Source organism: Dryobates pubescens, chromosome Z, assembly GCF_014839835.1.
Source record: "Dryobates pubescens isolate bDryPub1 chromosome Z, bDryPub1.pri, whole genome shotgun sequence".
Classification (NCBI taxonomy): Eukaryota; Metazoa; Chordata; class Aves; order Piciformes; family Picidae; genus Dryobates; species Dryobates pubescens.
In genome coordinates, this window is record NC_071657.1 from 16,527,836 (window position 1) to 16,555,716 (window position 27,881).

The window sequence follows — 27,881 nt, forward strand, 5'->3', positions numbered from 1 at the left end:
ATAGTTTAAAAAATAGCCATCTATTTTATGGTTATAAGGCTACAGAACTCTCTAATATGGCAGAGGTCTCATTTCTCAGAGCTAGAGACCATGCCTGCAGTACTCATAGCATGTTTGTTGAATTAAAGGTATTTCATTTATGAAAATGAACTTTATCACAACATGCACTTCCCTTAGAGGAACAGTAATGCATAAAGAATTAACTCAGTACTTTTCAGCTATTGGATAGGAGGTAAAAAGAATGGATAGATCTGGCAATAAAAACTAGATGTTTTTGTTGCCTTTAGTTCCCAGGATCCCAGGGGATGTTAGGGGTTGAAAGGGACCTCTGAAGATCATTAAATCAAACCCTCCTGCCAGAGCAAGACCATAGCATCTAAACACAGGCTATGCATGAGTGCATCCAGATGGGTTTGAAAGTCTCCATAGAAGGAAACTCCACAATCTCTCTGGGGAGCCTCTTCCAGTTGAGGTGGAACTTTCTGTACTATAGTTTACATCAATTACCCCTTGTCCTATCCAGAAAGAAGAGGCTGTGTCTTCCTTCTTGACACCCAGCCCTCAGATATTTATAAACATTTATTAATCCCCTCTCAGTCTTCTCTTCTACAGACTAAAAAGCCTCAGGGCTCTCAGCCTCACAGGGCACGTGCTCCAGTCCTTTAATCATCCTCATAGCCCTCTGCTGGACTCTCTTAAATATCTCTTGAACTGAGAGCTCAGAATTGGATGCAATATTCTAGGGGGGGCCTCACCAGGGCAGAGCAGAGGAATAGAAGAACCTCCTTCCATCTGCTGGACACACTCCTCTTAATGCACCTGAGGATACCATTGGCCCTCTTGGCCACAAAGGCACATTGCTGTCCCATGGATAACTTGTTATCCACCAAGACTCCCAGGTCCTTCACAGGGCTGCTCTCTAGCAGATTGCCTCCTAACCTGTACTGGTGCAGTTTATTATTCCTTCCCAGGTGCAGGACTCTACACTTATCCTTGTTGAACCTCATGTGGCTCCTCTCTGCCCAGCTCTCCAGTCTGGCCAAGTCTCACCTCTGTCCCCTCATCAATGTCATTAATGAAGATGCTGAACAGGTCTGGGCCCAGCACTGATCCCTGGGGGACTCCACTAGTTGCAGCTCTCCAGCTGAACAGAGGAGATAACATCTCATTTTAATCCATCTGAAGCAGTGGTACTATGCCTTGACAAAGTTTTTGTGTGTTTAGAGTACAACTGGAGATGTGGAAACAAAAAAACTCACCTGAAGCAAACAAACAAAAAGAAACCAAATTAAACTCTCCCTCCTAAACATGACAAAATAAATAAATCAAAACCCCCAACCTGCTACTTAGGAAAAATATAAGATTCATGTGGATATTGTGAAGATACCCTTGCCCTGAAAATCCTTTAAACCTATTTGGTCTAATTTTTGTTGTTGTTGCTTATTTAGTTTTACAAAAATTATTCTCCATGGGTTTTTTGATCACTAATGTTCAAGGAATGCATCTTCAGTGGTTTGTTAGTGATGTGAACTATAGGCTCTAGGTATGAAAAATACAGGCTATTTATTGTGGTTCTTTGCAGGAGCATGGCCTAGAGACATCTTCCTCAGAGATACTATGGGAAGGCAATTTGTTTGTATAATTTTTTTCTTTGTTTGAGCCAGCATTTGACATTAGCTTAAACTATACTGAAGTAAATCATCCTTGAGAGAAATATGACTCTACAGAGATTTCCAGAAGTTCAAACAGATGCCTTTAAAAATTTCATGTAGTGAAGGCTTTAGTAGCTCAAGAAGAGTTCTAAATCTGAGATACAGCTATCAGATAAAAAGGAATTTGGCTCAAATGGAGACGAAGAACAATGTAAGAACACATATCTGGGATACAGGTTAATAAAATACATCAGAACCTGAAAAAAGAGTTTAACTGCCTTAAAAGATGACTGCCTGCAGGAATAATAAAGCTCCTTACATTTGAAATAAAATGGAAAGTTTTTGCAAGTGTAATTGAAATTATGATTTACCTTTAAAGATTTGTCCCAGCAAGGATGTTAAGCATTTGTTTCACTTTAAATCTGTGAATAATTACATTCACTTTTATGGATCAAGGCCAAAGAATAATCATGTGGAATTCAATGCAACAGACAGTATAACATAATTCCCACAATTGCACATACTTTAAATGATAACTAGTTTTTCCTTCATCTGCTAATTTTTTCTCCTGAAAAGCAGCTGCTATGTTTTTGTTTTCATCTCACCTCCATTTTATATGGTGTTAGTTATAGAATAGAATAGAATAGAATAAACCAGGTTGGAAGAGACCTTCAAGATCATCGTGTCCAACCTATAAACCAATCCAACCCACCTGATCAGTTTTCTTGCTGCTTGTCTTCTGTCCAGTGTGTTTTGAGACTAGGTGACACACAATCACTTTTGGTATTTTGTTTGAAGTGATGTCCTGTAATGGGTTGGGGCAGACCCCCTCCCCACCACAGGCAGAAATAACGACTCAGGCAAACGGATTGCAAAAGTGATGAAAGTTTAAATAGAAAGCAGTGAATGTTACAGAAAACCCAAAGCGCAGTGACAAAGAAAGATCCCATCCCCACCTGAGGGTGCATGCAAAACCCCCAGGGCTCCTTCTTCCCCCTCCCTCTGCTGGGCTAGTCTCAGCTGGCCAGGCCTGAGACTGCCCATCTCCCTGTGGCCTTGGGCCCACTCAGGCCCATGGCCGGGAGATCTCTCCCCCAGTTACCAAGTCTCGGAGAGGGAAGGAAAGAGGAAGTGCCAGACTCCGCACTGGATCTTATAGTGGTGCAAAGAATTATGGTAGGAAATACACAATTTCCTGTGTCCATCCCTCTGGGCTGGACTTCTGGACACAGGAAGTGAATGCACCAGGGGGGCACCCAGCTCAAACTACAACATGTCCATATCTGTCTGAAAGCTTTATTCTGAAATGTGACATCAATGTACTTGATTTGAGTATATTTATATTTCAAACCATTAGTACTTGATGTTTCGTTTTTGTCTTCTGAGATTAGAAGAAGGTAAAATGGAAAATAAACTTCTCAAATCCAAAGAGAATACAAATATTTTTAGGGCTCTTCCCACAAGTATATATAAATAACATTTTAATATATATTAACAAATGTTTCTCTTACAAATAAAAATAATTATAAAAATTCCAGCTTTATGAGTAGTTCTCATGCATCATGTTTTATGAAATGTCATTCTTTATACATAACATGATTTAATCAGTTTGAGGACCTTGCCATCTGTGCTATGGAAAAAGGCTTTAATTCCTCTTAATTATTCTTGTGATTCACGATTTATAACCTTTATCAGGGGCAAGAAATAAATGCCAGTTCTTCCAAGAACAAAATGTGAACAGGGAAAATGCAGAACCTGTACAGTGGTATTAAAAGAATCAATGTCCTGAAATGAGAGGATGAACAGAGGCACCAGGAAGGAAATATACTGCATTTAATATGACCCTTGGTGTGGTTTTGTTGCATACTGTAGTGAATAAATATCCTTGTAATTAAGCAGGAATACCACAAGCTGTTTAGATGGAAATGTGAGGTCATGATTTGGGATATCATTGGGAAAACTAAGAACTACCAGAAAGGCATTGCACCTTTTTTTCTATGGCAACATGCTGGGGACTGTCTGGCAGCTGCTTAGAGTGATGATGTGATTTTTAAGAAGCGTCTTCCTCACAGCAAGACAGTCTGCAGCAGAAACAAAGCAAAATCTACATGTTAAACATGTTCTATTTAGAGAAGAGACAGACTGTGGAGGAGATGACCAAGGCACAGGAAAATCAAAACAGAGAAGGGTGTTTGTTGCTGCAATGAAAAGTGTGTTGTTTTTTTCCTACCCAGATAAAGGAGGCCATTATGGGTGGTATCACACCTCATTTGGTTCCTCTCTGCCCAGCTCTCCAGTCTGGCCAAGTCTCACTGAATGGCTGCACAGCCTTCAGGTGCATCACCAAAGCCTCCCAGTTTGGTATCATGAGGAAATTTGCTGAGCAGACACTCTCTCCCCTGATCAATGTCATTGCTGAAGGCACTGAACAGGTCTGGACCCAGCACTGATCCCTGGGGTACTCTGCTAGTTACAGCTTTCCAGCTGCATTTGACACCACTGACCACCACTCTTTCAAGACTATTGTGTAACCAGTTCCTACTCCATCTCACTGTCTGTTCTTCTATCCCACACTTCCTGAGCTTGCTCACAAGGATTTTATGGGAGACAGTGTCAAAAGCCTTACTAAGGTCAAGGTAGGCAACATTCACTTGTCTCCCTGCATCTTCCCATTCAGTTATGAATGCTATCAGGTTAATCAAGTATGATTTCCCCTTGGTAAATCCATACTGACTGCTTATGATCATCTTCTTCTCTTTCAAGTGCCTAGAGACAACCTCCAGAATGATCAGCTCCATCATTTTTCCAGCGATGGAGCCGAGCCTCACTGGTCTGTAGTTTCCTGGAACCTCTTTCATGCCCTTTTTGAAGACTGGAGTGACACTGGCTTTCCTCCAGTCCTCAAGCACCTCCCCTGTCTGCCAGGCTATTGCAAAAATGATGGAGAGTGGTAGAGCAACAACATCAGGCAGCTCTCTCAACACTCTTGGGTGCATCTCATCAGGCTCCACGGACTTGTGAATATTCAATTTATGTAACTGATCCTTAATCCAGTCTTCATTGACTAGTGGAGAGTCTTCCCTCCTCCAGGCTTCTTCTCCTTCATAAGAGTCTGGAATTCAAAGGGGAGGTCAGTCTAAGGAATAAAGACTGAAGCAAAGAAGTCATTCAGCAGCTCTGCCTTCTCTGCATCCTCAGTTATCAGGGCTGCCTCCTTGTTCAGCAGTGGGCCCACACTTTCCCTGTTCTTCCTTTTCCTACTGATATATTTGAAGAAGCCCTTCTTGTTCTCTTTAATTTCCTTTGCCAGTTTATTTCCAAGAGGGCTTTGGCCTTCCTTGTTGCCTTCCTACATGCCCTGATAACTTCTCTACAGTTATCCCATGTGACAAGTCCCTCATTCCATGAACTGTAAGATTTCCATCAGAAGCTCCTTGTTCATCCATGCAGGTCTCTTGGCACATCTACCCCACTTTTTACTCAAGATAACACACCTGTGTTGGGCTTGGAAGAAGTGGCATTTAAAAACTGACCAACTTTCTTGGGCTCCTTTACCCCTCAGAGTCTTAGCCCATGGGATTCCTGCAAGTGTATCTCTGAAAAGTACAAAGTTATCCCAGGAAAAGTTCAAGGTTGTAATCTTACTTACAGACCTGCTTCTGCCCTGTATAGTACCAAACTCCACCATGTCATGATCACTGTTGCTGAGCCTGTTCCCAACCTTAATGTCCCCAACCAGTCCTTCTCTTAGTTAATACAAGGCCCAGCAATGTGCCTCTCCTTGTTGGCTCCTCCACCACCTGCATCAAGAAGCTATCATCAACACACTACAAGATCTTTTTGGACTGCCTGTGTCTGGTTGTGTGGGTCTGCCAGCAAATGTCAGGGTGATTGAAGTCACCTATGAGTACCAAGGAGTATGTTTGAGAGGCTACCTCCAGTTGACTGTAGAAAGCCTCATCAACATCTTCTGCTTCATTTGGTGGTTTAGAGTAGACACCCAAAATAGTTTTACCTCCCTTTCCATATCCCTTAATTCTTAGCCACAAGCTTTCAACCTGTTCTACATCCCACCCTGGGTGGATCTCAACACATTCCAGTTGCTCTAACATGTAGAGAGAAGCACCACCACCTTCTGTGATCAGGTGACGTGCCTGGTGGATGTGAGGAAGGCTGTGGATGTAGTCTATCTGGACTTCGGCAAGGCCTTTGACACCATCCCCCATAACAAACTCCTGGCCAAGCTGGCAGCCCATGGCTTAGGTGCACTCATTGCTGGGTTAGGAACTGGCTGGAGGGCCAAGCCCAGGGAGTGGTGGTGAATGGTGCCACTTCCAGCCAGCATCCAGTCACTAGTAGTGTCCCCCAGGGATAAGTATTGTGCCTGATCCTGTTCAAAATCTTTATTGATGACCTGGATGAGGGGATTGAGTCCATCATGAGTAAATTTGCAGGTGACACCAAGCTGGGGGAGGGAGTTGATCTGTTAGAGGGCAGGAGGGGTCTCCAAAGGGACTTTGACAGGCTGGACAGATGGGCAGAGTCCAACAGCATGTGCTGGGTTCTACACATTGGCCACAACAACCCCATGCAGTGCTACAGGCTGGGGTCAGAGTGGCTGGAGAATGGCCAGACAGAAAGGGACCTGGAGGTACTGGTTGACAGTAGGCTAAACATAACCCATCAGTGTGCCCAGGGGGCAAGAAGACCAATGGCATCCTGGCCTGGATCAGGAATAGCCAGCAGGAGCAGGGAAGTCATTGTGCCCCTGTACTCAGCACTGGTTAGGCCACCCCTTGAGTCCTGTGTCCAGTTCTGGGCTCCTCAGCTTGAGAAAGATGTTGAGTTGTTGAACCGTGGCCAGAGAAGGGCAACAAAGCTGGTGAGAGGTCTCGAGCACAAGCCCTATGAGGAGAGGCTGAGGGAGCTGGGCTTGTTTAGCCTGGAGAAGAGAAAGCTCAGGGAAGACCACCTGAATGATGGTTGTAACCAGGTGGGGGTTGGTCTCTTCTCTCAGGCAATCTGTGACAGAACAAGAGGACACAGTCTCAGGATGTAGCAGGGGAGGTTTAGGCTGGATATTAGGAGGAAATTCTTCCCAGAAAGAGTGACTGCCCCTTGGAATGTGCTGCCCAGGGAGGTGGTGGAGTCACCATCCCTGGAAGTGTTTAAAAAGAGACTGGATGATGCACTTAGTGCCATGGTTTGGTTCATTAGATGGTGTTTGGTGATGGGTTGGACTTTATGACCTTGAAGGTCTTTTCCAGCCTGGTTAATTCTGTATTCTGTAATCACATCCTTAATCCAGGCCCTAGGGAGACAGCAGACTTCCTTTTGAAGAGGGTCAGGTCTGTGTATTGGGCTTTCTGTTCCCATCAGAAGGGAGTCAGCTGTAAAAATTGCTCCTCTTTTTTTTTGACAGAAGATGTTTGTATGTGAGGCCTGGGCTTCTTTAGTCTTGGCAATACTTCCAAGCCAGATGATTCATCTTTCTCATTGGCTTGCTGTACTTGCTGGACACGATAACTTCTGCAAAGGTGTTGTAGTATGGGTGTAGGTGTTCTAGCACCCTAGAGCACAGCTTCTAGGCCAAGATTTTAGCAGGCAAAGACATTTATTACATTACACAGCAAAGTCATATAGTCTATCAAAAGGCACATGTGTCACATCTTAATTGGTTGTTTTCTACTGGCATGTGTGTAATTAAGGCATACAATAGGTTAAAATAACAAAACAATATTCTAACACATTCAACTAAATTCTGCCAAGTTTCTCCTTTCAGTTACAAGATGTTTACATTCTTTTCTATGCCAGAGACCATACATAACCTTCTCTAATTCGAGCAAAGACAAATCTTCCCCTTCATTTCCCTCTTTCTTTCTCTCAGTTACTGATAATGTGTGCATTCCTAACTCAAGGGCAAAACATAGCTGTTCCAAAGCTATCCAAAACCAACCCTTCTCCTACATAAAGGCACCTGAGGGGCTAGGGAAATAACTGAAGCTAACTCCTGAGCTAGAATCTGAGTGAGATTGTATGGTCCTGCTCAGGCAGGGGGGTTGGACTTGATCTCTTTGGGTTCCTTCCAAGCCCTGATGTCCTGTGATCCTGCCACACTGGGTAGGAACTTGTTGCCATTCCCCGCAGTTGAGGGGGTGGGGGGAGGTGGGCAAGGCAGGAGTTCATTTGCTGCCTTAAGCATGGCTTGCCTCCAGTCCCTCCTTTCTCTTAGGTTACTGCTCATGTGGACGTGCAGCATTAGTCTTACCACAGTCTTGTACTATTTTATCCTTAATTAGTGTGTCACTTAATATTCTTCAGAACATAGATATTTAACTTATGAATTTATAGTTTGCATGACACTCTTTATTGCATTTTTGAAAAGAAGTCCCTAATTATAATTCTCCAATTTGTGTGAAAATTCAGTTTTCATAGATGCAGCACAAAACCTAACTGTGCCTGTGTTGCCACTGCTTAACACTGTTCTTTTCTGAAATGTCAGATGCCTTCTATGTCTCAAATTGTCTCAGATTTTCTTCCTTGTTATTTAATTGTTCTTCAGGACAATATTCCTTAGAGATTTACTTATCTTTAATGGTAAAATGAGCATTATGGATAGGAACAACTTTATTCCTTGTTTTTAATTTCTGCTTTAATGAATGTTTCTATCTCACACAGCAGCTTTAAAACCTTCTCTTTTCAAATGTATTTCTAAAAATTTTGCTTTGATATGAAGTCCTTTCTACTTTATTTCCACTTTTTCATTACTTTATCATATTTTTCCAGATCTGGTTTGTAGTTCTAAGATTAGCAGTAGTAAAAAAAAAACCAAAAAACAATAAATGTTTCTTGGTATTTGAATAAAGTTCACCGAAAAACCCAGTTAAGTAATACTTTTTATGTGGCTATTTTTCAATTAACCTTTTTTTATGACTATTTTGAAGTTTTGAGTCAAGTCAGGCAAAAGCCTTTCCCCTCCAAATCTAATCACTAAATGTTGTTAAGTCTGGTTTAAAGATTTGCCATCTGTTTTGTACTAGATATATATTGTTGATTTTTTTGTGAAGGGTTCGCATCACTTTCCCAAAAATGAAAACTAAAGAAATTTTTGAAAATGCTGAAATGTCAGTTTGACTATTCTGGCCCCAAAATATAAGATTACATCCAAAATAATTTAATATGTAATTCAAACATTATTAAAGCTATGATGTAGGTAGGTTGAAGTTTCCTTTGAAAGACAAAACCCCAGTATTTTTGTCCTTCTTTTGCAGTACCTTTTTCTTGCCCACAGAACTCTGTCATCTGCTGTCCTTTAGTCCTCCTTTCTTTTTCTTAAGAAGCCTTTCCTCTTTATCACTGTGATCTCAAAATAAAAGGCCCCCAAAACTGTATTAGTTTTGACTTATAAATTATCTTAACTTCTATTTTGGAGGTGAAAATAATGAATATATGTTATTTGTAATGTTTATGTCACTTTCTGATATCAAGACATGTACTTCTTGTGGCCAAGAAGGCTAATGCCATTCTGGGATGTATTAGAAGGGGTGTGGTTGAGAGAGGGTCTCCTCCCCCTCTGCTCAGCCCTGCTGAGACCAAATCTCAAATATTATGTCCAGTTCTGGGCTCCTCAGTTTGAGAATGACAGGTAACTGCTTGAAAGGCTCCAGCACAGAGCCACAAAAATGATTAAGAGAGTGGAACATCTTCCTTACGAGAAGAGACTGAGGGAGCTGGGACCTTTTAGTTTGGAGAAGAGGAGACTAAAGGATGACCTCATTAATGTTTATAAATATGTAAAGGGTGGGTGCCAAGAGAATGGAGTCAGGCTCTTCTCAGTGATGCTCAATGATGGAACAAGGGGCAATGGGTAGAAGCTGAGGCATAGAAGTTTCATGGAAACATGAGGAAAAAATTTTTCATTGTGAGGGTGACAGAACACTGGAACAGGCTGCCCAAGGGGATTGTGGAGTCTCTGTCTCTGCAGATACTCAAAACCTACCTGGATGAGAGTATTTTCAGTGAGTTATGCCAGAGTTGCAAGTTTCTGGAAAGAGACTTTTACTGGGCAATACACATCAAAATAACTGATGTCTCAAATAAGGTGAAGTTACAAAAATGAGACCAGATTAAAATATTTTGAACTTCTACAGTTTCCATGCTTTGCTCCAGGGCACTTAAGCTAGAAGGCTTGGTGACTGAAGCAACAATTCATGGACACACAGGAAAAATCAAGGAGTGAGCTAATTTTGGATGGGAGTAGCACAGAGGACTTTCACAGGATGCTTTTTGCTTTTAAAATGCTGCCATCTTTCCCTATCTCATTCTTTGCATGTTGACATAGAAGGACAACCTATGCCTTTCCTTTGGCTGCTGCCTTTGCAAGGGGAAATGCACGTGGAAGCATTATGACCTTCATTGTGGATCATAATGAGGAGGCTCCAATATGAATATTGTTCACTTTAAGTGAAAAACCACATATTCTAATCATCAACAAATCTTTGTTTTCTCACAATCCCTGTGCTAAAGTTTACTATTATAATTGTTATTGGAAATACTGTAATTTTTATTTTTAAGGCACATGAAGATGGGACCAGTCCTGCTAAGTTTGGGGAATGAAACAAACATCAGGTAAAAGGAGGAACTATGTGGGCTGTGAAAATTCAAGTGATAGATCTGCCCAGATTTGTGTTTTAACAATAAGACAGGAAACAAATGCCAGGACTGTGATCATTCCATTTATTGTCTGTGTACCTTTGTTATGTATGTACCACCCACTTATCACCTAGTGTGGTGTATAATTAGAAAGATGAGCCTGAATAAAAGAAGTTTTACTGTCATTTTTAAAATATCCATTTCCAATCTAATTTCATTTACTGGTACACTATTTGGTCTGGAGATGAATTGCCTGTTGGTTTTATTGTCAGAATAGTGAAAAGGAAAACGTGTGGTTGTGATGATAATGTGGTACATGTGTAGAAGGTCAAAGAAATTACAGATTAACATTCCAGCAGATGATTTCCCCAGGGGCTACTCTTGAAAGTATCAAAGGCCAAAGACCATGACATTGATAATGGGTCTAATATTGTTGGCAAAATAGTTGCTTGAATTTGTCAGTTGTGGGGGTAATAGTTTTTCTGTGGTTTTTTGGTTGGTTGGTTTAGTTTGTTTTTTTTTCATTTAGGTATTGAAATCTGCCGTAAGCCCTGAAAAATTACTTCCATAAATATTAGTCTAATTATATAGGTAACAATGGTGATGAAACCAATCAACTGTCCTTCATTACATTGTTCTATTAAAATGAATGAAAGTAAAGATTAACTCAAGATATTTTCTTTGTGGTGCAAAATTTTGGCATGGAAAAGTTCAAAACTTTTTTTTTTCTTTTTTTATTGAAGGCAGTGCACAACAGATGTTGTGCTTCATTTCTATCATAAAAAGATTAAAATGTGAGAGGTCTGTGTGGATAAACAGAGCTCCTAGATGAACCCAAACACAACATGAAAGCCTAAAGAAGATGGAAACAAGGATTAATGACCTAGGAGAAATACAAAAACACTGAGTGTCCTGAGATAAGTTAAGAAATCTAAATTCTACACAGAATTGAATCTGGCCAAGGACAAAAAACAGCATGAAGTGCTTCTGTAAACACATGGGTGACAAAAGTAAGACTAGGCAAAATGCGGGCCTTTTGCTCAATGAGAAAGGGGACATAGTTACAAAAGACATGGAAAAGGGTGAGGTATTGAATGCCTTCTTCATCTTGGTCTTCACTAGTAAGACTAGCCTCCAGAAATCCCAGGTCCCTACACCAGGTAGAAATGCTGCAGCAAGGAAGATGCACACTTGGTGGAAGAGGATCAGGTCAGAGTACACTTCAAGTCCATGTGCCCTGATGGGGTACACTCATGAGGCCACTTTCAACAATCATTGATCAATCATAGTGGTTGGAAGAACTATCTGAAGACTGGAGGAAAGTAGATGTCATCCCCATTTTCAAGAAGGACAACTAGGAGGATGCAGGAATGGCAAGCCAGTCAGCCTCACCTTCTTCTCTGGAAAGGTGATGGAAAACCTAAGCTTGGAAACTATTTCCAGGCACAAGGACAACAAAATCATCAGGAGTAGTCTACGTGTCTTCAAAAAGGAGAAGAGTCATAAAAATGATAAAGGGGCCAAAACATCTCTTACATATGAGGAAAGACTTAGATGGGACTGTTAAATATGGACAAAGGAAAGCTCAGGACAATCTCATCAATCTCAAGACTTGAACACATCCAGAGAAGGGCAACGAGGCTGGTGAGGAGTCTCGAGCACAAGTCCTGTGAGAAGAGGTTGAAGGAGCTGGTTTTGTTTAGCCTGGAGAAAAGGAGACTCAGGGGAGACCTTCTTGCTCTCTACAACTACCTAAAAGGAGGTTGTAGCCAGGTGGGGGTTGGTCTCTTCTCCCAGACAACCAGTGGCAGAACAAGAGAACACAGTCTCAAGCTGTGCCAGGGGAACTTTAGGCTTGAGGTAAGGAGAAAGTTCTTCAAAGAAAGAGTAATTGGCCATTGGAATGGGCTGCCCTAGGAGGTGGTGGAGACACCATCCCTGGAGGTATTCAAAAAGGACTGGATGTGACACTTGAAACTATGGTTTAGTTGTCATGTGGTATTAGGTATTAGGTTGGACTTGGTGATCTCTGAGGTCTTTTCCAGCCTGGCTGATTCTATGATTCTATTAATAGAGTATGAAAGGAGAAGGATGGAGACAGGCAAGGTGGCTGGAGACAGGCTCTCTTCAGTGGTGACAGGACCAGCGGCAGCGAGTGACAGCTAAAACTCAGGAGGATCCATATGAACACCAAGAAACTTTCACTGTGACAGTGCTGGCTCAGTTTTGCCAGGATTGTTGTGGAATCTCCATCCTTGGAGATATTCAAATCTATCCTGTGGTCCTGTGCAACCAACTCTAGCTGGCCCTGTTGGAGTAGAGGGTTGGACCACATGACCAACAGAGGTCCCTGCTAACCTTAACCATCTTGATATTCTATGACTATAATTCTGTGACATTATATTATTTGAACAAAAAATCATTTTGAAGATACTCCAGTGCCAAAAGCCACTGGTAAAAATAACTTTCTGGGTTTTAAATTGTGTGGGCCTTCTTGGTAAGTAAAAAGACATTTCTTCTTTCAACCAGCCTCGCCAAACCAAAGCAGAGGTCTGCAATTCAAGATGAATGCTTTAGCAGTGAAAAAGGCATTTGAAAATGATTGAGGCTAGAAACTACTAATGGACTTTTTTAATTAGGTTAAGGTACCAAGATGAAAGAGTCAGCCCTTTTCATGCTCCCAGCTGTTTTCACTGTGTGTGGTATTTCCTTCCCCCATGGATGGGATGTAGGTGTGCCTAACCAATACTTCATTATACAGAAGGAGAAAAACTAATTCTCATTTTGTTTCAATATGTGATCTATGGGCTGTAGTGAGCAGTACTAACATGCTCAAATAGCCCAAAGCTAGTAGTTTAATAGATTTCATGACTACTTGATGAGTCTGAACACAAAGGAGGGGCCAGGGGACTCTAGTCAGAAATAGCAGGAGGAAAATGAAACCAGGGCATACAATGAACCAGAGGTTTTATCCTGTTTCTTAAAATATTGGTATGTCTGCTCCATAGAAAGTACTATTTCTTTTAAAGCTTCTAGAAGTACTCTTATAAAAATTCAAAACACAACCACAAATCATTTATAGGAGACAAAAAACACAATAAGTAGTGTCAGCACAGAGGGATATATTTCACTTGGCTCTGCCAGGAGGAATTATGTTGGGCTGTGATGAGTGGAATATAAAGTAACATAAGTTGCCTGTTGACAACAGGGTTTAAAACTATAAAATGTAAAACCAATATATTTCCTTCACAATATCAAACAGCTGGGGTCTTTTATACCTAGTAGTGGAATATCATGTCATTTTTCACAGACCTATAATTCCATAAGCCTGTTTAAGTACATGCTGTTATTTATTTTGTTTTCTTATGGTTTCAAGTATTATATAGCCTGTAAATGTGTTGAGATGCAAATATAACAATAGTGGTCAACATTTTGTTGAGAGCTGCTATCATGCACGATTTTTTGGTATTAACTTTGGGCTGGTCATTAATAGGATTTTATGTAATATACCAGAATAGTTAGCAATAGTACTGTCCTCTTACGAAAGATCACTCAGCTAAAAACTCCTGCAGGAATCTTATTCATATTACTTAAAAATCTAATTATAAAAATAAGTCTTTATGAGGAATTGACAACAGGCAAAAGCTAATACAAACTTTTCAAGTGACAGATGGTAATAAGCATGTCAGACAGTTAGATGATGGTTTATGTGCTAGACATTATAGGTGTTGTAACTACTGACCCATGTTAATGCAGATACTCTGGCAAATAAAATGCAGGAAACAAAGCTACCTTGTATGACTCTAATCCCAGAATATTTGCCAGTCAGCAGCAGGATATAGTCAGTTGCCGGATTTCAAACCTTTACCACCCTGTTTTTCCCCCTTGGTTCCTCTTTTACCTACTTTGCCATCCCTATTGCTACTCACTCAGTATGCCCATTTATTACCACTTATGTTTCTGGTAGGGAGCCTGATTCTGATTACTAGAGCTATTAGGGTCAAGTGGAAGCAGAGGTACTACAGAAGGTATTTATCTCCTCTAACAAGAGATGAATCAGTCTTTCATCTTCAAGGCACTCTAAAGGCCTTGTACAGAAAGGATGACAAAAGAACATAAGTACCAGTGATGGGAAAGGCAGTAGGGATAGTTGTGGGGTATTTAATCCATATAAAATGAACCCATTGCCCATAATTGTAACACTAGTGGACAATTAATAATCTATAATCTGGAAACTTGTGATTCAAGTGCAGAGGAAATACATGGGAATGGCAAATGCATTTGAAAAAAACATCTGTCTTGGTTTGTGCAGTGTTTAGCTTCACAAATATTTCAAAAAGAGCACTTTTTTCCCATGTTTCATAGTAATCACACTAGGATGTGTAATTAGGACACAGCCATTGAAATGGTTCTACACAGTCTTGCTTTCTGCCATGTTGTTTTGTGTGGAATGAAGTAACAGGGCTTTTAAGTCATTGCCAGCTATGGGAAGTATGCTTGCACTGGAGAAATTGGCTAAATGAATGACATGGGTTCAGCTAGCTGAACCAGCTAATAGTATTTAATACCATGCTGATGTCATGCCAACTTTATGATGAAAGCCAACTTTAAAACAGAGCAAAAGATGATAGGGGAGGGAGTTCAGACTGTAATAGGAGATGCTTCCTGCTTCTGGCAGCTTCTTCCCATTTATGGCCTGTGTGTTTCTGCTGTTGCTGGATACTGGGTTGAATGTTGCCATCTTGCATTTCCTAGCCTGTTTGCTGATTGTTTTTGCTGGCTTGGCTTGTTTTCTTGTATGTACAATACATTGCACTATTCCATTAAACTCTCCTTATTTTAACCCACAGGACGTTTTGTGCTGCTTTAACTCCTGTGAGTAAGAGTCTTGCTTGTTAGAGCAGGCTATTTTAAACCAGGACAGTGAGCCAAGAGGATTACAACATATCTGCAGCAATTATGATGGGGTGATTAAGATACTCTCTGGCTACACCTGTCCTAGTCAGTCTGTGTTAGTCTCAAAACCTGTCTTTCCAGGAGAGAAAGTGAATGATGACTATCTATCAAAGTTCTATTTTTTTGAATTTGCCATCTCTGTCAGGAAGTTGTAGGATGGACAGTGGTGTGGTGAAGATGCAGATGGCATTGTAAGGCATATTTTAGATAGTTGTTGTGGCAAAGGGTGCCTGTGCCCAGAACTATGCCCCAAATATTGCCAAAATTTGTCCCTAGATATTTTGCTCAGACCCCCTCTTCCTCCTCCTTTCTGGAGTGGGTACTTGGTCCACAGCCAAGTAAACAAAGGGCCAGGAGTCAACAAGCCAGGGTAAACAACCCAACCTGCCTCTTTGGGTACAAACAGATCATGCACCCACTATGTGGAATGCTCGAGTTTCTTCCAATTATGGGCATAATTCTAGCCATATACATTGCTATTGGCTAATGAGGTGTTTACCAACTTTGACTTTTGGCTAAATCCAAGCCTCAAGCAATTTATAAATATTACTGAAATTGTAAAGAACTTGCTCTTTTTGCTCTTGCTATTAATCTCTTTTGTGCTCTCTTGTGCTGTGTATGTGCTCTGCCTTTATGCACGTGTTCTGCCTTTCTTTACAGTCTGGAGAGAAGCCTTCTGCCCAGGAAGAGACATCATGCCTCAGTTTAGCTGGAAAGCAGCAGAGAGTCCTTTGCATAAGCTTCACTGAAACTACAGTTTATAATCACACCTCAGTCCCTTCTGTAGGAAGAAGCTGCTACTGTACCCTGAAAGGACTCAGGACACCCATTGGTAAGCCTTGCCAACCGCGGAGAACTTGCCCAAAGCAAGCAGAACTGCGCCTTTGGTTCTTACTGAGCAACTGGGTTTTATTTTTCTAATTTGTTTGAAAAGCATTAAACTGTACCCATTTATGGAGAACATATTCACAACTGTGCACTAGAATCTGCATGTATATACTGTTTACAGATAATCAATATTTTATATATTAATAAATAATAATTATCTCTCTCTCTATCTCTCTCTCTCTATATATCTATCTCTATCTCTATATTTAAGAAACACATATATATCTATTTCTGAAAAATATGGGTTGCATTCTGATGTGAAACAGCTTAGTGTCTCATGAGATAGAAAACCTCTTCCTGTGAATAATGCTTAGGGGTGAAATTCCTCCTGTGTTATTTTCCCTTCTTTGCCTGCTATGTTCAGGTAGATTTGGGCAGAATGAGTCAGCAAGTTGATGTCCACACTGATCTCAGCACTTCTGCTTCACCTGAGAAAGCTGTAGGCAAAAGGAGAGGAGTCACCATCATTGGAGGTGTTCAGGAGGAGACTTGATAGGGTGCTTGGTTGCATGGTTTAGTTGATTAGGTGGGTTGGATTAGTTGATAGGTTGGACACGATCATCTTGAAGGTCTCTTCCAACCTGGTCTGGTCTATTCTATTCTATTCTATTCTATTCTATTCTATTCTATTCTATTCTTGCCACTCTTCACTGCAGCAAAATACAACTGCACTCACACATACAGCAATAAGATGTATGAATCTGGCATATTGGTATGCTTATCTTTCTTTTCTTCCTCTTCTGTCCTTACTAATCCAGCTGTTTATCCATCCTATTGAACCTCAATGATGGAACATATTCTTAGACCAAGCAGGGTTCCTCATGGCTTAGGTTTGGGGCCAGTCTTGTTTAATACATCTATCAGTGATCTGGATGGGGGGATTAAGTGCACTATCAATAAGTGTGCAGATAACACCAAATTGGGTGCGAGTGTTGATCTTCTTGAAAACGGTAAAGCTCTTAAGAGGGATTTTTATGGGCTGGATTGATGGACTGGCTTAAGCTGAATAAGACTTAACAAGGCATCTGGGGTACAACAACTCAAGACAGAATAATAGGCTTGCAGAAGAGCAGATGGAAAGCAGAAATGAATGTGGAGTGCTGATGGGTAGCCCGCTGAACATGAATGCCAACATCTTAGCCTGTATCAGGAAGAGTGTGGCCATCAGGAGTATGTAAAAGATTGTCCTCCTGTACTCAGCACAGGTGAGATCACACCCTGACTACTGTGTCCAGTTTTGGAACCCTTACTACAAGAATCACAGAATGTGAGAGTTTCAAGGGGACCTCCAGAGATCATCGAGTCCAACCCCACTGCCAAAAGCAGGATCATGTAGGGTAATCTGCACAGGAATGCATCCAGGTGGATGCAAATTTCCAGAGAAGACTCCACAACCTCTCTGGGCAGCCTGTTCCAGTGCTGCCTCACACTCACTGTAAAGAAGTTTCTCCTCATGTTGAGGTGAAACCTTCCATGCTCAAGTTCGTATCCATTCTTCCTTGTCTTATTACTGTACACAATCAAAAGGATATTGGTCCCTTCCACTTGACACCCACCCCTCAGGTATTTATAGACATTAATCAGATCTGCTCCCAGTCTTCTCCTCTCAGGATCAAACAGCCCCAGGTCTCTCAGTCTCTTTTCATAGGGGAGATGCTCAAGTCCCCCTTCATGGCTCTCCATTGGATTCTCTTCAGCAGGTCTCTGTCCCTCTCGAATTGTGGAGCCCAAAACTGGACACTATTCCAGGCGTGGTCCCACCAGGGCAGAATAGAGGGGGAGAAGAACCTGTCTAGACCTGCTGGACACACTTTTCTTGATGTTTACCAGGATACTATTGGCCCTCTTGGCTACAAGGGCACAGTGTTGCCCCATGGAGAACTTGCTCTCCACTAGGACTCCAAGGTCTTTCTCCATGGAGCTGCTTTCCAGCAGGGTAGTCCCTAACCGGTACTGGTACCTGCTGTTATTCCTCTCCAGATGCAGGAACCTGCACTTGTCCTTATTGAAATTTATGAAGTTTACCTGCATCCAGCTCTCCAGCCTGTCCAGATCTCCTTGGATTGCAGCACAGCCTAATGGGGTGGTCAGCCACCCCTCCCTAACACCCCAGTTTTGCATCATCAGTGATCTTGCTGAGGGTACTCTCAATCCCCTCCTCCAGGTCATTGTCATCAATAAAGATATTGAACAAAAGTGGACCCAGTACTGATTCCAGGGGAACACCACTAGCCACAGGCCTCCATGTTGACTGTGTGAGGAGCTGGAGTGTATCCAAAGAAGAGCAACAAAGAGGGCAAAGGGTCTGGAGAATATGTCTTATGAGGAGTGCTTGAAGGAGTTGGGATTCTTTAGTCTGGAGATAAAAAACTGAAGGGAGACTTTGCTCTCTACAACTGCCTGAAATGAGGCTGTAGTGAGGTGGGATGACTTCTCCCTAGTAACTAGCAATAGTACAAGAGGAAATGTGCTGAAGTTGTGGCAGAGGACATTTACATTGGATAATAGGAAAAATTTCTTTTCTGAAAGAATGGCCAAGCACTGGAACAAGATATCCACAGAAGTAATGGAGTAACAGTCCCTGGAGGTGCTAAAAAAATGTGTAGATGTGACACTCCAGGACATGGATTAGTGGTTATGGTAGTGTTGGGTTGATGATCTTAGAGTTCTTCTCCAATCTTAATGATTCTACAATTCTATGATTCTAAAATTTTCAAAGACAAAAATGTTTTACGTTTTCCTGTAGTGTGTCAGAAGTTTACATGGAAAATCAAGTACTAAAGATGTACTTAAGAAAAAAAAAAAGGTTTGCCTTCATTCACTACATCAGATCTGCTGTTAGTCTTATCTGGGCTTTGTGCATAAGACTTAATTACCTTTGGACCAGACAACTTGGATGTTCTTAATTTTTTCCTAAGTTCACTCACCTATGTCAAGGTTAGTTGTACTTCATGCCATCACTTAACTTCAGTCCTGTTCATATCCCATTGATAGCTCAAATACCTGATTTCTTAATATTCCTTACTGATGAGTTCAGCTAGGACTTTATTTTCACCCCTACAATATTGCCAGTGCCCATGAGCCAGCTGGTAATAAGTTTTTAGGAGCTGACATGAACTAAGGATCCATGTGGACTACAGAAAGAGGAGGCACTGTTTTCACCAGTGCGAGCCTGCAGCAGGCAGACTTGACAGCATCTAAATGGTGATGGGGGACCATTGCCAAGTTTTCTTGGTACCATGTAAGCTATTGTGCTAACAATGGTTGCCTTTATTGGCTGATAAGACTGTCAGTGTTGCAGACATTTTGATGAAAGCAGCTTTAAACTGTTTAGCTGATGTTTTATTGCTCAAAGAATTTGCAGAGTGCTTGGAGTCTGGCCAAAGAAATAAATTCATTAAATCAACCGACGCGCAATGTAGTGTTCTAGTAATATGTTATATTTCTCTATACAGGATTTGCACCTCTCCTGAACACACTGCCTCTTTTTAAAAGGGCATTCTTTTTAGGCTGTCAGTTGTGTTGTGTGCTACATGTTGGCAATCAGCAATAGAGTGCAAAGAAATCAGAATAGAGCTAGTCAAAGGAAGAGACAAGACCTGATGGTCATACTTCTGTTTTGCATATGTCCCTGATGACTAAATCTGCTAGATATGGCTACAGACAAGAGCATTTCAGGTAAGTTAGCTTTAATTTTCTCCAACTTAGACAGCTGGAGGAAGGATCTTAAGCAATTTTTTCAGATTGAGAAGTTATCAGATATGCCCTTCAATTATGTACCTTACTAAGCATCAACCATGGTGTGATGTCCACTTGTGTGGTGCAGTTTTGCTTCCTGTTAATATAGCCTAGAACCATGTTAGTTGCTTGCCACTGAAAAATCATCATTCCATTATGCAGAAGCTTGGATATAGATTTAGATGTCAATATACAAGGTTTCCTAAGTGAAACTTTTTGTGTGTGTGTAATTTGGTACTTGGAAATCAATCAAAACTGCTTGAAAAACATGCAGAGTAGTCTGTTTGAATTTATTTGGTTTGATTCAGTTTCAGGTGATAAGCTTTTTTACTAATCTATTTTCATTTATTTGTCACATGCCGGTAACACAAAATTGGCTCAGACTTTTTCAGAATCAGGGAAAGGATGAAAGGGAGGTTACACAGACTTGGTGAGAAGAGTGAAAGGGGGAAAGGATTTAACTATCAGGTAGTAAATGGCCTTGAACAGAAAAAAAAAAAAAATGCATTGAAATGAAGCATCTTCCCTTGGGAAAAGAAGATAGTCCGCTGGCTTGAAAACAAATTCTATGCCTCAGACTGTGGTGTCTTTCTTTTTCTTTTGCCTTAGGAAACTGCAAGGATAATTACTGTTTACCAAATAGCCTGTTAGCTGTCAGCAGCACCTGGAGAGGACAAAACCAAACCCATTTTTTGCAGATTCTCAATAGTGGCTAGTTGTTGAATTGAAAAGATGGGAATCATCAGATGTTGCTTATCAAACAAAGACATAGTTTTGATGCTCAGCACCTCAAAGGAAACTTAGGTTTTCAGTTCTTAGGATTCAAAAAGACCCTTGTTCCTTTGAAGTAATAGCAGGCTATGTGAAATGAATTTTAACCAGGACCTGCCAATATCTATCAGCTCATAGCATTTCATATAACAGATAGTAAGAATATGGAGAAAATGACTGACTTGAGAAAGTAAAATCTGTGAGCAAAGCACAGTTTCCAGGTCAGATAAGTGCACTGAATGTCTTTTGAGTATTGGCAGTGCCTTCCACCAAAGAATAAAAAGCACAGACAAATCCTTTTATGCATCTCCTTATAATGATCCTGTTCTTTGAAGGGTTTTTAAAATATTTGTCATTAAAACCCAAACAGAATTAATGTATTTAGAAAAGAAATAAAAATTTTAGAATTAAAAAAATCAAAGTATTAACTGTAATATTGTTGTAAATCTTCAGTTTCCTGATAAAACTAGTTGATGTATAAATAGAAAGCATGTTGTAGAAGTTAAACATAAAAATACTGAAGCCAGTTATATGAATTAATAACTGTCAGTGCAGATACAGTTAAAATCAGGATAACAGCAGAGACTGACTCAAGAAATTATCTGTGATTCTGTTATTCTGTTTTTGCTTATGTTGCCTTAGTGTTCATCTTCTGTAACATGAAGTTGTGATGAATCTGGTAGGAAGATGTGCTTATTTTTAAAGGCAAATAAATAGGAATGATTTCAACATTACTATTGGTAGCTCCTCTATATGTGGCACAAAACTGAGGCATGGATCTCGGTTACAGGTATCAAAACGGTAAGTGTGTTTCTAAAGCAGTTTGGGGGAAAATAACCAATACATAGTATTAAACTTTATAAAAAAAGGAGGATAATGGACAAGATAAAACTACTAAAATGTGCTGTAGCTTTTATTATTTCATCTCTTACCATTTGCTTTCTGAAGTAAGGCCAAGGTCTCTGTTTATTTAACTTCAGGCTTCAAGATTGTACAGGATTCTCTAGGATAAAGGTTTTGGTTTCCTCCACAAGAAGCTGGCTTGTGACATATTTGGAGATGAAAAAAAAAAATAAAATCACTAACACTGAACATCAGTATACCTCAGGTTTGTGCTCCTATCTGGGGAAAAGTGCTGGGAAAAGGCAATTGTCCTGGGACCTTCATACACCACTTCAGGATTTTCTGTGTTTTCTAAGAATCTGCTTATGGTTGGGGTTTTTGTGGCTTTTGTTTGTTTGGTTGGTTTTTTTGTTTGTGGGGGTTTTTGTTTGTCTGTTTTTAAAGAATACAGGGGCATTTGCAGGTGTCTAATTAGGCAGTGTTAAATACTAAAATGAGTGTTTATCATTCAGTTCAGAATGAAACTAGATACTCTTAGGACAACACATCCTTATGATATGTTCCAAAGACCCTGGTGGTAAAAGCATAAAGAAATATTATCCTTCAGATATAAAATAATATTTAATTGGCACGGAAACTGCTGATTTCACACCTGCCTACAAACTCCTTTTCAAATACTGTCATAACCAGCATATTCCCCAGAAATTCCCATTGCAACTCTTGCTGAAAACAGCAAATCTAAGATGCAGATATGGCTACAGTACTGTAATAAGCTTGAAGGAAATCTTAAGCATAGCCTATACTATTGTAGAGAGTTTATAAGCACTGAAGCTGTGATTTGATAGGGGCCAAAGTAATTAAGTGGGAATAATATAAATATAGTTGTCTTTCTTTTTCCCAACAACCCCACCCCAAAATTAGGTGTAAAACTTATTTGATTATTTACAGGTTCTATTTGGTTGCGAGTTCTACTGGGATACTTATGGGCAACTTTAGTACAATTTAGAGAATTCAGACAATGGAAAAGACTAAGCCACCAAATAGCTTTACCCAACTTATAATCAGAGGCAAGCCAGGAACCTTAGGGAAAGCCGATGAGAATGCCAGGTTGTACTCACGAGGACGGAGCAGGAATTTGGCAACGATCCCTAGGTATCTTGTCGATGGCAGGCTCCAGGAACTGCAGGTATATAATCCACTTTGTGGATAAGGCAGCACGATCCAAAGGAAAAGGACGCGCCAGAATCAAGGTGTCCATAGACACAGCTGCTACGAGGGGAAACTCGTGAGCAGCAGCATTGCAAGAAAGACACAGGTTTCACTGCAGGCAGGGTTGCTCCATGGCAGGCAGGGTCTGGGGAGAAGCCAGGTCCAGGTGGAGTGAGCAAGTTGAGGCCAGAGCAAGAGCAGGAGCTAGATGATGGCGAGAGCCCAAATCACTTTCTGGTCACTCTATTTAATGCATTTCTAGACAACGTGTCCAAGGCCAATGTATAATGGGTGCAAAGCCCACTTAACCATAGCTTCCCCCCGCAGGAAGAATGGATGCTAATTACCTATTCCCAGGCAATTTCACACCTTGGAAGGCAATTTTGTGCCTTTGTCTTTCCTCATTCAAACCTCCGCTGATGGAGGTGGGGGAAGGGAGTTTGGAGCACACTGTAACAAGCTGTCTCTATGATATCAGCCAAAGAAAAAGCATACTGTCTGCAAAAGACTCCTAAACCCAAAACACTAAGGAGCTGGATAGATTTACTCCTAGCTGAGGGATGCACATCATGCTGACTGTAAAAATTCTCTTGAAATTTATCATGCCTGCATTCAAATGGATGGTGTAACTTTAGTATCCTAAATTACTCTTCTCATAGCACTAACAGTACCCTGCTTTCTGGGCCAGTAAGAAGCCAGAAAAATTACTGAAACAAAGCCTAACAAAATTCCATCTGTTTAGTCACTTGCATATCTATTCTTGGTGTTTCTACAGTGTCCATCTCCTTATGTCTTCAGTTTTGAGGACTGAAGGATTTGAAACAGTGTCAGGTGGTGATATCAGGAATATCAGTGCATTGCAGAGATTCTTACTGGCTAAAGTGCTCAAATAGCATTTCTAGAATTTCTTATTGCAGTTGTGCTATCTCCCTTCCCTGTGATCATAGAAGCTTGCATTGCAAACCTTGTGCAGTTACTATGGTTGCAGAGGAGAGTGGAGCTGAGGGATTGTGGTGGAATCTCTGATTTCACAGTGACAGTTTCTGATTATGACCAACGATTCCTACATATTTATCATGATACCATAATAAAATTTAAAACCCCCCACATTAAATCCCAAAATTACCTCTCAATGCATTTGCAATGGAAAGGCTTTTTGACCTTTTTTGGGTTTTAGGACATAAAGGGTCTTAAATCAAAGTAAGATATGTGCAGATTTGCTGAACTGAATGAAAGAATTTAACTGTGAATAAGGCAAAAGTTTTAAAAAGTAATCAAAAACTCTCTTGCTTGGAAAAGGTCTTTAAGATCATTGAGTCAAACATTATCTAAGTCTACCAAGTGTGGTGTTTAACTATGTCCCCCAGCACCACATCTATGTGTCTTTTAAACATCTCTAGGGATGACAATTCAACCACCTCCCTGGGAGTCTATTCCAGTGTTTGATAAATGTTTCAATCAAGATGTTTCTTCTATTATTTTATCTAAATCTCTCTTGGTGCAGCATGAGTCCATTTCCTCTCATCCTGTCACTTGTTACTAGAGAGAAGACACTAATACCCACCTCACAACAACCTCCTTTCAGGTAATTGCAGAGAGCAATAAGGTCTCCTCTCAGATTCTTTTTCTCCAGACTAAACAACGCTACTTCCCTCATATGACCTGTTATCCACACCCTTTGCCAGCTTCATTGATCTTCTTTGGATGTGCTCTAGAACCTCAATGTCCTTCTCGCGGTGAGGTTCCAACAATTGAACACATTATTTAAGGTATGGCGTCACCAGTGCAGAGCACAGGGGGACAATCACTTTCCTATTCCTGTACATCACGCTGTTCTTGATACAGGCCAGGCTGCTGCTGGCCACTTTGGCCACCTGACCACAGTCCTATTTTAGATGTTTTAACTTTTTTTCCCCCCTTCTTTCCCAGCTGTCTCAGTTTTCTTCTCCAGATGTTTTTATGTTTTGTTTGTCTGTTTGTTTTGTGTTTGTTTTCTGCTGTTGAAAACCTTGACACAACATTTAGAGTTCAGAAAATTGTTATTTTCGTTATATTCCTGGGCCATTGATTCTCTGTTTCAACATTTAAGCGTTTCTCCGCATATGATATTTTCTTCAGTATTGCACTCCCTGATTCTAAACTATGAATGCAACTTCTTCACACATCTCCAGCCCACAGACCTTCCTGTGTTAGGTTTTCCACATCTCCCTACACACTTCCATTCTGAGCAGCCCTCTTAGTGTGCACCACGTATCCACACAGCACCCCTAACTATTTAATAAGCTCTAAGAATGTGTCCCTAATGTAAAGATATCAACTGAAGACAGTGGCTGCACTGGAGAACTTACTTGAAAAATTACAAGAGTAAAGGAGATAGCACTGTGAAACTGGGGGAAAAGGTTAGCTTTCATATTCCCACATAGGTATCTGTATATGTAGAATGATTTTACTCCCTGGCTGCATGCTTTCCTCCCTGCTTTTATAGTGCTCTCAATGGCAGCCCATAGGCATATGGCACACTCCTGTCGTCATCAGTACATGTAGACCTCAGGTTCTTATGAAAGTAAAAAAAAAATTATATATTTTTGTCATGACTAGATTTGACAGATGGGAAGATTGTGTGCATGTGCACAAAAGAGATTTTGTTTATAGAGAGAACAAGCAAGTTCTTCTTAAAAAGAATTACTTACCTCACCACCACCACCACACTACCCTCCCCGGCCAAATGTGCTTGGTTTAAGTTTATCACAGCTTTTCTGTAGCATGGTGATTGACAATTCACTTTTCATCCTAGTGGATAAATTGTTTTTTAATTAAAAAAGTGTGGGGGGAGAAAGGCAAGAAAAATTGGCTTGCTCAGTTCCAGGTAGCGTGGCTTCAGCCTTTGTGTTTTAATAAGTGTATTAATAGAGTGTGCATACTCTATTAGCCTACATTCCATTCCCAGGTCTTTCCCTCATGTAAAGTCCTTGTTTAAGTCTTCAGGCATTCTTTTCTCCATTAGATCTATTTCAGCATTTATACAAGATGAATGTAAAATGAACAATAAAAGAAATTTGAAGCTGTTCATGGAATGCATAAGCCTCTGGTAATACAGTAAAGAATGTGCCTGTACAGCATACATGTATACTAGAATAGCCAATGAGAAGAATAAAGCAGTAAAAGATATTGTGAGGATATGACTTCTCAAAGCACACGGGTACAATGGAAATATAGGGGCATTTCTTTATATTGAGCATTGAAGGATGCTTAATATATAGAATCAATGTCTTCATGCAGTAACAACTGATAAGGAGGCAACTGAGCCTGGCTAATGAAATATTCTCTTTCAAGGTTAACAGTGGACTCTCTCAAGGCTTTTCATTCCTTATTGAGTTAATTTTTTAAGACAGCATTTGTCAAATGTGGCTGGAACTGCTCACTTACTGACAGTGAAGAGTGCAGGTGAGAACTGAAGGATATCAACTTCCACAGTTACAAAGCTACATGTAAAAATATATTCTGTACCCTAGCATCAATCCCAAGACAAGGCAATGTTATTCTTACCTTCTAAACAGTCTGATGGTGATTAAATAGCTGTATAATGTCAGCTGGAGAGAGACAGGGAAGTCCTGTGGAACAGTTGTTTCCAGAACTTTGTGTTCTCTGTTTCTGGTATTGATGGATTTGGATAGACACAAGATCTCACCAGCACTAATGACTAAAAAAAAGCTTCACGAATTTTGGAGGTGGTGCAGTAGAGTTCATTTTGAAAGTTTGCACCTTCAGAAAGCCTAATCCACAGACTGGGCTATTTTGCTGAACAAGAGGTCTAATAAATGTTGTCTTAGTAAGCCAGAGAGCTTCCTTGGATGAGACAAGGCCCCATTGCTAGGAGGGAGGGAGCTGCTATTACTGCTATTTGTTTCCTGCCTCCTGTGACAAAGTAAATCTGACCCAGAATAATTTAATTTTTTTTTGTGCATGTTCTTTCCCTCATGCTCACCTAGACTATGAGCTGGTCACAAAGTTGCAATGGGAGTAGACAAGCATCAGCCCCTGTGCATTTCTGATTTTTATGCGCACATTTTTGGGAATGTTGTACTCATTGACTGTAGTTCTCTCTATCTGCCTGCTGTTAATGGCATGAAGATGGAGCTGAATGCAGGGCAGTGAGGGTAGGATAGGGTGTGGAGGTGGTGTTTGCTATTTAAAACCACCTGAAGGGTGGTTGTAGACAGGAGGGGGTTGGTCTCTTCTCCCAGGCAACCAGCACCAGAACAAGGGGACACAGTCTCAAGTTGTGTCAGGGGAGGTTTAGACTCGAGGTGAGGAAAAAGTTCTTCACTGAGCGAGTCATTCGTCATTGGAATGGGCTGCCCAGGGAGGTGGTGGAGTCGCCGTCCCTGGAGGTGTTCAAGGGGAGATTGGACGTGGCACTTGGTGCTATGATCTAGTTGTGAGGTCTGTTGGAACAGGTTGGACTTGATGATCCTTGGGGTCTCTTCCAACCTTAGTTACTGTGATACTGTGATACTGTGAAATTGTTAAAACATTTTAGATTGTCAGAAAATGTAAAATATATTCATGTAAAATAGAAAATTTGTGTATGGTGTGAGATTGGTTTCCTTTGTCACGTGATAGTGTTTCTGTTTTGTGGTTTTGTGATTGTAACTTTTCTAAGCAAGAGGAAAGAACTCAAAGACTTCAGTATGACCATAGAAACACTTTAATACTTGACTTCCCATTAGCGCATGCACTGTGACAAAGCAGTGAAGGAAATGTTTGCACATTTTGTAAAACAATTACTAATACATGGGAACTGTAAAAATGCTCTTTCCCTAAAATTACATTTTTCTCCAGAGTTTGTTCTTTTTTTAAAACCTGCTGTGAAGTCTTTTCACATTGATGTGTAATATTGTTTCATAAAGGAGCTTGTTTGTGGGTGTATGTATTCCTTTATGCAAAGAAGCTGGGATTTTTTTCTGATGACTCAAAAACCAAATTGTTCGGTGAAATGGTTTATACATGCCTTCAGAGTAGCTCATACATCTTCTTATATAGGTGGAAGAATAAACGTATCCATTAGACTGCATATAGTTGTGATTTCCCACTAAAAACCCACAACATCTCAGCGTCTTTTATACAGTTTTTTTGTCAGTTACAAGTGCTCTTATGTTCTTATAATTTGCT